Source organism: Anopheles darlingi, chromosome 2 (assembly GCF_943734745.1).
Source record: "Anopheles darlingi chromosome 2, idAnoDarlMG_H_01, whole genome shotgun sequence".
Taxonomy (NCBI): domain Eukaryota; kingdom Metazoa; phylum Arthropoda; class Insecta; order Diptera; family Culicidae; genus Anopheles; species Anopheles darlingi.
Genome location: NC_064874.1, coordinates 15426122 through 15439234, shown reverse-complemented (window position 1 = coordinate 15439234; position 13113 = coordinate 15426122). Strand labels below are relative to the sequence as shown.

At 49.5% G+C, this 13113-nt stretch overlaps 1 protein-coding gene across 14 annotated transcripts in view; it reads left to right on the top strand.

Annotated features, from left to right (window-relative positions):
* Positions 1–1021: 1021 nt before the first annotated feature.
* The window catches only part of LOC125950996 (glutamate-gated chloride channel), a 77681-nt gene continuing 65589 nt past the window's right edge, over positions 1022–13113 (top strand). For 12 of the 14 annotated variants that reach the window (XM_049679463.1, XM_049679457.1, XM_049679461.1 and 9 more), the window contains exons 1-2: positions 1036–1056; positions 1909–2705. The gene's annotated coding sequence lies outside the window, so the exon portion shown is untranslated. Of the gene's footprint in view, positions 1094–1908; positions 2706–13113 lie in introns of all 14 variants that reach the window. The other 2 variants (XM_049679460.1, XM_049679459.1) reach the window with 2 other exon arrangements.

Sequence of the window (13113 nt, the reverse complement as noted above, 5' to 3'; positions counted from 1 at the left end):
GAAAATTGCCTTTTGGTGGCGTTTTGGTTGAGGTCCTGGGCAGGTCCTGGTTGGTGGTGTATAATTCCAGACAGGAAGATTGAGACAGTTTCAAATGCAAACGAAGGGTATTACAGAAACATTGCCACAGTTATGGTAAACGATATAGTGAGAGGCATTGTATGTTAGTTGCGGAAATAAAGAGAGAAACACATTCCTGTGGCCTGGCAGTCTCGTTGGTTTGTAACATCTTAAGGAGTATAATTCGAGATCCATTAAAATAAATGTTTCGCAAAAAAGGCGTCGAAAAAGTTACGCAACGGAGAAACACGAGAATGGAACAACATCGAGCGCCACTTGATCGGTTAAGCTTATCGCTAGTATGGAGACGATATTGGCGATTTGCCATCAACCCTTATCCCTTATCCTTATCGAGGGCCCTTATCGTGACGCTCACGCGATTCCGTTGATCTGCTGTACAACAGGGTTCACGATTAAGTGAAGGTGTAACTCAGTAGTCGCTTTCGCTTCGATGAACACAAACGTGCGAGCGATTCAGGAGTGAGAGACTGCAAGAGAGAGAGAGAGAAGCCGACTGCGAGAGAACGAACGCGCTCCCTCATCATATGGTTCCTCGTGGAGCAGATCATCGCTCGAAAGGACGGCACTCCCGCGTGCACATGCCTGTGCGCGGGTTCTGGCCAAAATCAAAACGACGACAAAATGGCAAATAAGAAGTCGGAGATTTACATTTGTCGTCGTCGTCGCTCGTTTGCTCGCATACTCTCTCATCCGCTCTTTGGCGCTCTCTTGCTTTGCGCTCTTTGCTCGCTCAGCAAATGACTACTACTGCTGCTGCTGCTACTACTGAGAACGTTCTCAACCTGCCAATCAAGGAAACGGACGAAATCGACGATTCGAAGCGCTCACCGCGGAGCATCAGCGAGCATCAGCGAGCATCCGCGAGCAGCAACGACAGTAGCAGCAGCAGCAGCAGCATCCAGGGCAAATTTTGGTCACAATCGATTTCAGTCAGGTGTAGGTCTGCGTTGCGAGCTGGTCACAACGCCTCCGGAGGTCGGAGCTGCTGCCGCCCAGTGAATTTTCAGTGAGGGTTAGCCTTATTTGTGGTGTTTTTAGGCTATTTTCTTCTACTCGGTGCATTACAGAACTGGCATTACAGTGTACTGTAATCATATTTGCACGTTTCGCACGCGTGTTTGTGAAAAGTGGAACCGAAAGAAGTGTTCGAAGTGCTGGAGGACATGGCGAACTAGGGCCACAACCCAAAAAAAACCCCCAGTTTTGCAATTGGCCTCCAGAAGCGCTTGGCTGCAAAAAGTGAAGATAACTTGAACGCAAAAAGGGCGCCCGGGTGCACGCCCCGGGTAGTCGCCAAGTAGCGAACGGGGAAGGATGCTTCTTCCCCAAAAGTGTGATGCCCCAAGAGTGGTCTCATTTCCCGAGTGGTTTCACGCCCAACTTACTGGCCGCTCCCCGCTTGCGAAGCGTTTGCCCCACATCAAAGAGGACCACTTTCCGCATGTTTCCGTTCAATGAGCAGGAAGGGAACAAATCGGCGAGAATCACAAACAACGATATTAATCATCTTTGCACTTGACTTGATTCCCCCTCCGCTCCCTCGGTAAATTGGTAAATGCAGGCGGTCAGAACCAGGAATTTTGATCGGATGATGGGCACTCCGAGTTTGAAAACAAGTCAGAGCTTATCAACAATTAAGTTGAGTGTGTAAGCGACTTCAGCTTCATCGCAAAATGGTTGAAAATAGTTTCAAAAACCTTTGCTTTTTTGTCAAAAATTGAAACAGTTTTTGCTTTTAGTCGCCCAACATGGCTAAAAAAACAAAATAAAATCAATCGTTTTAAGGATAGAGCATTAAAGTTCCTCCACCCCTGTCTCGTTGTGTAGGTTTTGTGTTCGATTACTGCCACTGAAGGGAGGACGAGCGACAATTCATCGATCCCTCGGTCAGTGCATCACTGGAGCGTATGAGGTGATTGGCGCATCCCGTTGATAAGGGCGCAGTTGCTGACCAGCGGAGACCAGTAGTGAATGAGCGCAGCGCAGCAACGCACCAAATACCCATCAACAGCTGATACGATCGAACAGTACACGCGTCCACGGTGCACGACGTCTCGTGATGATGATGATGATGATGATGCGACGAAACTAGTGTGCGCCAGAGTGGGCAGAGGCCGTGTGCCGAGGTTATTCGGGTTGTGACCAACCGCGGTTAACAAACCGTGCGCCAAACCGTGAAGCTCCTGGAAGAAATGCCAAAAAATCACGAACGATTCAGCGACTCGCTCGGTCAGGTGTGAGCAAGGTGCAGAGGGAAGCCGAAGAGCTGTCCAATCCTCGCGGGTTTTGTGACCGAGAAAAAATCCCGATTAGTGTTGTTTTTCGTGCGGAGTGCATTCCTCTTATGGTGGTAGCAGCGTTTTTCGAAAGCATGTTTGCTGCCTAAAGAAGTGGTGTTATAAGTGGTGGTAGTGGTGGTGGAAGGTGCTGTTCATGGCGTGGGTTCGCTGGCAGTGACGGGGAGCATTCGTTTTCACTACTAGCCCTCCATCTTGGAGCATCTACGACGAGCGAACCAAAAATCGAATAGAGAAAATAGCGACCGCCCTGTGCTCGTCATTGCCATCGTCGTCGTCGTTGCACGCGCACACAGTTCCATCAATTACATCTCATTGTACGCACAGGTAAGCCACAAAGCACCAGCAGCCCAGAAACCTTTGATTTCACGAGCTACCAGGCGTCTCCATCGAGCCTGATTTTTTTTAAAAAGAAAGATGTTGTCTGCATCATTCATTCCATCTGTCCCGTGGTGATGGTGGTGGTGGTGAAGATGAAACATAAAACGGGGATTTTTTGCCAAGGGAAGCCAGCAGCTGAGTAGGGTTGATCGCGTGTAGAAAGACGCTCCTCCTGGTTGGTCGAGTGGTTTTCGGGTCGACAGAAAGACGAAACAAAACAATGTTCACCACTGTGTCAGTGCCAGCGTGCGAACACGGGGGAGCTAGTGTAGGAATGAGAGCCCCCCTTTTCCCTCCTCCCTTCCCCCTCTACATCTCCACCATTAAAAGTGTGTCAGTCAAAAGCACTCCTGGAGTTGCTGCTGGAAAACATCCAACGTGGCGCGGATTGGACTCCTTTGGATGCGAGCGAGCGAGCGAGCAAATTCTGATGACAGGAGTCCCGAGTCCCCTTCTCCATAGCCTCACTGAAAAGGGGTAAGGTTTTTGTTTTATTAAGGAGCTGAAAGCTCCGCTCATCGGAGCGGAGTCGGGCGAAAGAAAAACGGAGCCGAAACCGGGCCAGGTGATAAAATATAAAACTTTTACCTTTTAACCATTCGCTCGCGCCGTTCGCGGTGGACCTTCAAGTTTTTGTTGGTTTTTTTTTTGCAACAACAACAAAAGCAAAAACCAAAAACAAAAAAAAACAGGCTGCTGCCAGCGTAGTTTTTGCCTCGCTCTGTCCCAGTCTCGCAGTTCCAAGTTGGCAAATGAAGGTAAAGCCATGCTAAGCCCGAGAAAGCCGAGTGCGGACGCCGAGAGCGGCACGGTGGACGAGTGGCTGCAGCATCCTGCCTGCTGCCCGAGCCGAAGGGAAGCGACAAAAACAGCGAATCCAATGTAGAATCACTTGAGGCCTGCCACCACACCAACACGCACACCAGCACCTGCCGAGCGAGCGAACGTTATCAGTAGCAAATGGGAATGAGGCCCAGCTACACATACCAAGATCGCATCGTACGCGCGCTCACATACATATACACAGCGAACGCGAACGAACCATCAAACACATATTTGCAAAAAGATCCGTTTTTGGGGCGGAGGGGCTGGTGCGGAGACGAGCAACGTATCCTTGTGCGCGGACGGAACGGAGGGCAAGGATGATGCTCCAGCTGGGATGCTGCGAAAACACCAACATAACGCCCTATCCGAATGGTGAATCTATTGAGTCGCGCTCTCTCTCACTGATTTACTCTCTCTTTCTCTCTCTCTCTCTCTCTCTCTCTCTCTCTCTCTTTCGCTCTCCATGTTTATTCATCTCATGCTGCTTTCACTCGTAGCGCTGTAGCGTTTGCTCGCAAAACGCGGATCTCAGCAGGCTTGTGGAAGAAGTTGCAAGAATGTAGTTGTGGTGGGTAGTGTGTGAGAGAGAGAGAGAGAGAGATAGAGAGGCTCGAGAGAGTCCATTCCGTTCCGGGACCGAAAAGCTCAACAACAAACAATAAAACAGCGGGCACGCGATTCCTGTGCACCATTTTCTTGATGTGTGGAGGTGTTTGTAACGGGCGTAGCGGAAGCTGGAACAAAACAAATACCGCTACCAGCTGAGCGGAGGTCGAACCAGCCTGCTGGTGGTGGTGATGGTGGAACCACAAGGTACAAGGTACAAGAAGCAGCGCAAGAAGATGCTGTTTGTACGCCCAAGAACCAAGACCCACTTCAACCTCCAGGCACCGTCATGTTGGAGCTTTGGTGTGAGCGCGCCAATCTCTTTACACACAAAACTCTCATGATGGATGGACGCGCGATGTGGTGTTCGGTGGTGTTGGTAGTTGCAAGTAACCAACACCATCTCATCGGCCAGGCCGCGGGTGGAGAGACGCGTGGGGGGAGGGCAGGCCCGCGGGCCTGCGAAATTAAACAACCCTCGTCCGCTGTCTCTCTCGCTCTTTCACTCGTAGACACACAAACACACACTCACACACACACACACACACACACACACACACACACACACACATAGACTCTCTTTCCTTCTCTCTTTTTCACTTTCTCTCTCTCTCTCTCTGGCTGTTTTGCTTTCTTTGCTCTCTATCTTCATCTTTCCATCACATCCACAAGCACACGTACACACACAAACACACACACATACACACTCATCGAAGCAATCCCTTTGCACTGTGCCTGTCAGCCGGAAAAGCACAGCCTCCTTCGTTTCGCGTATTTTATTTTTTTTATTTTTTGAAGGAGGGAAAATTAGTTGTTGTTATGCAAAAGAGGCGACACTCCTTTTCGGTTCCTTCCACAGCCAGCCTTCTCCAGCGAACAAGCGAGTAAAAGGGACTCCTCATTCCCGGGTGACTCGGGGTGTGTGTGTGGTGGTGGCGGCAAATTGCACCATTTGCTGTCACAACCGCTGGCCGGCCCGGGGCGGTGTTGGAAAAATCGTTTTCATCATCTAATCTGACGAGCATCCGCCGCCGCTCGTTCATGGGCCAGATAAATCATGGCATGGTCTCATAAGACCCCCCCCCCCCTTCGCCCCTTTTTATGAGCCATCCTGCTCCCCATCTCGCGCGCATCAAATGACATTTGCGGGGATTTCTATTGCCTAATGTCGTACACGATAGCGCGCACGCAGCTGTGCGCCCCCGGAAGTGGACACAAATTTATGCCCTCTGCTAGGGGCACACCCCGGAAGGATGAGCACAGGCACACACACACGCACACACATACACACGCAGGCTGAGGCGAAGTGTAAACGTAAAAGCGAACCTCCCTCACGTCCCAAAAAATCGTTCGGTGGCTGGTGGCCGATGGTTCATCTCGAAACGCTGTCGTTCGGTAGTCCTTTGCATGGAGCGGCGAGGGTAAAAGGGGTGTGTGGTGCGGGGAGTAATTAAAAATCAATTTTCCATCCATCCATCCATCCATCGTAGCCTCCAGCTTCTCTCGTCGGAGAGATGAAAGAGAGAGAGAGAGAGAGTGAAAGAGAGAGAGAGAGAGAGAGAGAGAGAGAGAGAGAGAAGGAGAGAGAGAGACAGAGAGACAGGCAGGCAGGCGATGCACTCGACAGCAGGCCCGAAGCCCTCCTCCTGCTGCCGGAGTGCGCCTGGAATAGGTTGTGAAGCCGCTAAATAAATTGTCCCGCACGCACACTGGCTTACTGGGATCGGTTAATACGTACACAACCACGCATACACACGGACGGACACACATACACATACAAGCGCGCACATTTGCTGCGCTGTGCGCACACCATCGCGCGCTAGGCTGAACAGATTGATGTTTGTATGGGGAAGAGGAGGGTGAGCGAGTGGAATTCTGGTGGGGTGTGGGGGGTGGGGAGAGAGGGAAGAATCCATCATAAACGGGAGCCACGGCCACACCATTCCAACGAAGAGAGCAGCAGGGAGACGGTCCTCGCCCGTAATGGATGGAACGAAATCACGGCGCCCATGACAACGTGGCAGGGCATGGCCAACGATGGCGGGCTGCTCAAGGACAGGGTAGGAGTTTGGGTGATCCAGAGAATAAGGGTCTTGACGCTGTTGCTGCTCCTGCTGCTGCTGCTGCTGTGGTAATAATGTGTTTTGCAGCGAAATAGCGAGGAGCAAATGTTGTTCGATATTTGTACCGCCTTGGAACGTAAATGAATGTTCCACGCTCCAAAAGGCTTCCTCCATCGTGCTCCTTTTTTTGTGTCCCCTCTCTCTCCACTGCGCCCGGGCCCGAAACGAACGGACGGTTGGTCAATCGTCAATTTGTCATCAAAAAGTGATCACTTGGGTGTGTCCGCTGTTGCTGCTGAGGCGGAGCGTGAACAGGCGGGAGGAGAGGAGGAGGATTAGACGATTAAGGAAGAGCTAGGCACTGGTAAAGAAGGGAAGGGGACAATCTGTGCTACTGCTGCTGCTGGTGCTGCGGCCTTGTTTCCCGTCCGAGGGATTAGCAAGAGATTTCTTCGGCGCTCCGGCGCACGGATCGGAATCGAATGAAGCACCGTCGTGGTGGTGGTGGTGGTGGTGGTGGTAGTGGCTGGTGCCGTGGTTTTGATGGAGAGGCTTAAGGCTCCGACAGCCATTTGTTTTTCACTCAAGAAGGATGTAAACGGGTGTAAAAGGAGAAAAGGGATTGGAGCAGGATGGAGTCTTTTATGTGGAAGGAAACGTGGCCCTCAGCCAGGGGTTCGCTTTGGTGGTTTGTAGTTGTCGTCGTGGTGCGGGAAAAATCATTTTCCAATTTATCTGCCTGCCTCGGGCTGGGGGAAACCATTACAAGTAAATCCGTGGTAAATGCAACTGCACTGCTTCCGTTTGTCGAGTGGTCGTCGCCATAAAATAGAGCTCGGTTTTCTGCTGATGATCCCTTTGAGCATTCAATCGATGCTTTAGTCTGTCTGTTGATGCCTTTGAAGCAAGTAACGATGGTAGTGGTTGTCTAATAGATGGAGCTTTTATTTTCGTTTGAATGTAACTTTCCAGGGAATCTGTTTGTGTAAGCATTAACAGTAACGTGTAAACGTACTGCTAGTCCGTCCTTATATATGTTTAAAAAAACAGTAACGTGAATGAAATGTAATCACAACAATCGAGCAGATTAACAAGAATATTCAAATACATTAAGTAATAAGTAATCTAAGAGCTAATACTTCATTAGGTTAGATAAACTCATGCCTTCAAAGGATACTAGATTGACTTTGACATTTCCTTTGTGCGACTGAGCAATGCGGCCTGTTACAAGTGTTGCTTGATTCTCAATGCTTTACGTATAGTGTGAGTAACATTTGTGGTTCTTTGTTCGTTATTTATATAAGATAGGCTAAGCATAATCTTCAATATCTTTAGATCACTTCACGCTACCTAATGGACGTTAATAATCAACTGAATACAACTGAGCTAGGATAGAACTCACAGGAACAGGAAAGAAGCAGCCTAAGTGACAGGTGTCAGAATGTGGAGCACACGCCGACGCTGACACGCCCTGTCGTTGGTCGATTCTTTGTGTTCTTCCTGGCATCCACTTTACTTTCTCTCGCTCTGCCGAGATAGGAGACAGACCTTACTGCAGCTGGAAGGCAGTAGTAGCAGTAGTAGTAGAAGAAGAAGAAGCTATGCTTCGAATGTTCGGCCTCGGTGCTAGCCGGAGAAGTGTTCGCAAACGCTCATAGCAGTTGGCTCGTCGCCCAGATGTCTGCGAACCACCGTTGGCTATCTTCGAGACGCGACGAGTGTACGAATGCTGCATTTGCGATTTGGTTCCTTCGGGGTGCGAGTGGTGCTGCTTTTCCCTCCCGTTGGCGTGTCTAGCGCTCTCCCCTCCCCCCCTGTTCACAACTCGCATAACGGCCGTCGGGATGACGATGTATTAACCTACATTTATTCGACTAAAAACTAACGCTACCCGTACGCCAATGTTTGGAGAGCCAATGTTCAAAATCGGCTCCACTCATCTTCCCATCGTTCTTCCTTACCTCCAGACAGGCCGGGGCGTCCGGGGGTGCGACATTCTGTTTGGTGGCGGCGTGGTGGATCGCTGATTAGATTATTAATAAGTACCTTTTTATGGTGCAGTGCAGTGCATCTCATCTAGCGTAGCGGAAGTACAGCTCGTCATCGCGAGGGTAACACGAGGCGTAATAGGGGGTGGAAGAAGCTGAAGCGATTAATTAATTTTTCCCAACTTGCCCGTGTGTGTGTCTGTGTGTGGGGTGGGGGGGGGGGAGAAAGCCACCATGAGATCATCTTCTACAGGGATTTGCTCTTGCTCTCTCTCTCTCTGGACTCTTTGTATGCTGCCAAACCGATGTGATAAATCGTGCTTTATTGGTGGTTAGCGAAAACCGTGGAAGGAGAGTTGTTGGTTAAATTGTAAGCAAATCAGTTGAGATCATGCATCGGGCATATCGGGTTGCGCTGAGTCAGCAATTTGGTTGCTTTGTTGTGAGATAGTTACTCCATGATTGATTGAAATTGACTCACGTATACGCGCGTGAAAACGAGAACAGGTATTGGTGTACTGGCTTTGAAGTATTTGATAGAAAGTTACTCACTGTTTTAGTAACTTGACGCACTATACAACAGACACCATTTGAGAGCTCTGCTGCATGCCGTGAATTGCTATGTTCTCCATCAAAATCCAGAGCTAAAATTACATCAAATTACTATTACAGTACAGTACGTGTTGGGATTCGTTGTCATCGATGATGGCGCAGATGATTATGATGATGATGATGATGATGATGATGATGGTGCGTAAAGATCAACAACCACCATCATTGGCATCGCTGCCACCTTGCGCACATAGGCCATTCCAATGCAACCGGCCAAAACATACGGAGAAAGATGCAATGTTCGCTCAAGGAAGCGGTGGAGCGAGTTTATAAATAGTTCCCAGTTGGTTGGCCGTACGAACACGTGGAGCTGATTCAGCCGTCGGTGTTAATGCACAGTGTGGGTCGTACACACAGATACATGCACATGAGGGCTTACGCACCTCGCCGTAACGCAGGAGATTCTTTTAATTCGGGTGTTTTTTTTGTTGTATTTTTGGGAAGCAACAACGATTACGATCAGCAACTCAGTAGACAGACGAACGATCGGTGGCCCCGTATCGTCGTCCGCGGTGGCAAAAAAAACGAGCGGCAAACAGGTGCGCGTCTTGTCGGGTTTTTTTTCCGTCGAGGGGAAACTGTACCCGGGCAGGGTTGTACCAACGGTCGATAGCCGTGCCTCCCCATTTTTTGCTCATTTGCCATTACTACCGCGGCTGGCTCGTACACCCAAATGGCATATAAACAATCGATGTTTATTTTGCATCGTAAAATAGACAAAAAGGGTCACGGTCGGGGGGAATGGAGCTGATGGAAATAGGAAATGCGGCTCGGTTAACAGCAACTGATCCTGTTTTGATTTCTGAACCGCCGTCTTGTTTTGGTTGCCAATCGGTATATTTTCTTTCGATTTAGCATACCGATTGATGAACAGCGCCTCAGTGTGATAGTGAGATAAAGCGGGTCTCGCCCCCCTCTTCGCAGCTGTTTCGATGGGCAGACGATGAGGCGATGAAAACATGCTCTCGGTGTATTGTACTGTTTATCTTAATGTAGGCGAGTCAATAGTAGTACGAAAACACGATTGCTTGGATCATATTTTCCACGAGAATACGTTTAGCTATTGACGTAAAGCCTCACCATCACAACAATGGCTCACATGCTTCGCTCACTAACCTCGGCTGCACGTTAAAGTTTCTAATTTTAATGACAAAACCTTGCCACCAAGAAGACCCTCATCTAATCTCGGCATCTCGGCCATTCTCCCCTTCTCTACTGTCTTATCTAACGAGAATTCTAATTTATCGCACCAGCAAAACACTCAACACGCGGCGGTATGTGTGGGTCGTGAAAAATATCATTTTCTCTTAAAATTTACGATTTCCTTAATTTAGGGTGACAGCGTGCGATAGAGGAAGGAGGTGCCTGGGGTTTCTAAAGCGGCCTTTGCTGGGGAACAAACGGTGCGGCTCGGTTGTGACCATCGGTTGATGATAGTTAAAATATCATAAAAGAAGAGAAAGCAGGACAGGCTGTTTGTTTCTGCTGAATAGTGGGCTACCTAGTGGTGTGGGTCCGAACCGTCTAATACCCGCTTCCGTCTTTTATGATCTATTTTTGCACAAACGGGCGGGTGAAAGTTTTCCCCTCGGCAGCGCTTTCTGCGCTGCTGTGGAACGTGAAATGAAGTGGATTGTTATACGCGTGGGAGCGGAATGCGTACGGGCGTGTTGGTGCATTTGTAGCGCAAGAGAAATTGGGGTTTTGGGGCGCCAGTTTGACATGCTGGTTTCACTTAATTATTTTGTTACTTGCTGCTCCTTTCGAGTGGAATGAAAATGTCTTCTCTGCGTTGTTGGAGGATAGCATAAGCGTCCATCAAGATGCTGACGATACACGATAGAAACTTTCACTTGCGGATAAAGCTGCTTTCACATCGAACGCGTTTTTAAAAACGCCAAAGTTGGCGTTTTTTGACGCAAAAGCTTAATTTATTGTTCACACCTAGGTTGCGCGCAGGTCGATTTAAAATACACGAAAAATAGCACCATATCACTACCGCCACCTTATCAAATCATGATAAATAGTTTAATCTTCACGCAAAACAGTTATTACCCGGATTTCAACACATTCCCGCCAAAACAAATTGCAAAACCAAAGGGCAACGCTGGCTTGCTTGCGTAGCCTGCTACAGTCGGCTCAGAACCTGCCACAATCTGTAGATTTTTACAGATCCGAAAAAAAAACGCCAACTTTTAAGCTCTTCAAAAGCTCCAAAAAATAGCTTTCGGTGCGTTACGTGAACACTTCCATATATTTTGATGTGATACAACAGTGTTTTCTGCGTCAAAAAACCTGCTGCGTCTATTAGTGGCGTTTAAACGCGCTCGATGTGAAAGCAGCTTAACTGTCATCGGTTGTGGTATATGGCCTATTTTTGGCAATATAAATAATGGATGAAAAGGCCATCGTTAGGTTTTGATAGTTTTAAGCGAATTTAGTAATTAAATTTCAGTCTCACAGCTCTTGGCGGTAAATTTGCATTCGTGTATTGGCACCCGAATGATGATGCAGCGAATCGAAGATCAATTAATCGTTACCTAAACGAAGCTTCACCCCCGTAATCTAGTCCAACACTATTGTTGGCGGTATTTATGACATTTTCAAGGCGCCATAAATCTCACTCCGCTTACACCACACAGTGATACAGTAGCACGTGTGACTTCCTCCACACAATACGAAGACAACGGCACTTGGTTCGGGTCTTTCCCGCTTTCCGGTGGCCACGTAAATCACCCAAGTACCAACCGACTAATAATCTCCGAAAACACACTCCCATTAAGGGACCTTCTGGTCCGCTCCCGCTCTCCCTTCCTCCCATCGCATTCCGGAAACCGAATTCACATTATCGTTACATTTATGACCCTGCTCATAAATGCCCACCCATTCATCACGGAACGGTTTAGCGGAACGGTTTAGCGACGGAAGCGACACCATGGTGGAATGGCCACCATGGTGCTAACGTGCTCCCGGAATTACTTCGCTGGCCCAGCCACCAGCCGGAGATACTTTTTAAACGCTTAACACAACCTGCCACTGCAAACCACCATCACCACCACGATGAGCGCGTGAGGTACTAATTAACGCAAACTTCCCTACCTTATCAACGACGCGGCTGCGTCGATCGGTTTGGCGGCAATTCCGGACCCGGGCAACCCGATACGGTGCGCGCCAGGACGTCAGCTTACCGGCTGAGCAATTTATTTGATTTATTAACGGGCCCGCACCGCATGTAAACAACACCGCGGCCACCATCCCACCACTGGCCCTGGGACCGCGGAGGAAGCCATCTTCTACCTTCATCAACCAAATAGGGGGTTTGCTGCTGCTGCTGCTGCTGCTTCTTCCTCTACTTCATTCACGCATCCGGCGGTGGCACGCAGGACAGTCGCAGGAGCGGTCGGGGTTCCTGATATCCCCATTAAGGTGGAATGTGCAGGAGCTGTGCCCGCCCAGCCCGTGGAAAAGAAAGAAAGCGCGAAGCGGTGCTGATTAAAAGCGGATACAAATTGACTCGCTCGGATACCTGAGCCCCACCAGGTCCTCGCCTTCCGGCAAATGGTCGCTAATTTGCTTCACCCATTATAGGGCCAAAGGTGGCCTGGCGTGGCCTGGCGTGGTCGGAGCTGGTGCCGGAAAAGCGATTCTCCGTCTACCGTGCAGCTCATAAATTAGTCACACAAATTTTCATCGGCAAACCGGTAGCCCTGTCAGCTCGGAAGCCGATTCCAGGGCCGCCACACCGTTCGCCGAGGTTTTTGGCTCCGGAAGTCTCCGGGTTTTCTGAGGGAGGAGTGGTGGAGGAAGTGGAGCCGATTGTGGAACCTAAAGCACCGGGCGCCAGGGCGAATGGGAATCTGTTGTTTGCTCCACCAGGCAGCTCCACCGACCGAGTGTGGCTAATGGTGAACGAGATTTAGCTAAATGTTTACGCTTCAATCATTGGGAACACCCCAAACCCTCCACGAAACCAACGCCAACGTCATCGTCGTACCTCCATCAATTTCATCTGGACCGAAGTCGCTTGGCTTCGGTTTGGCGGACAGATGGATGGATGGATGGAGGCGCCTGGTATTTCGGCGTTTGGCAATAAATGCGCTGCTGGTACGTGCTTTCTCGGGTGGGGCTGGGGCGAGGCGGTGGTGTTGATGATGTGGTTGCCACACACACACACACACACACACACACACACACACACACATACGGCATCCCATACCACAGATGGTGACGATGGAGTTGCGAGAGGATGGCGTCCCTTCG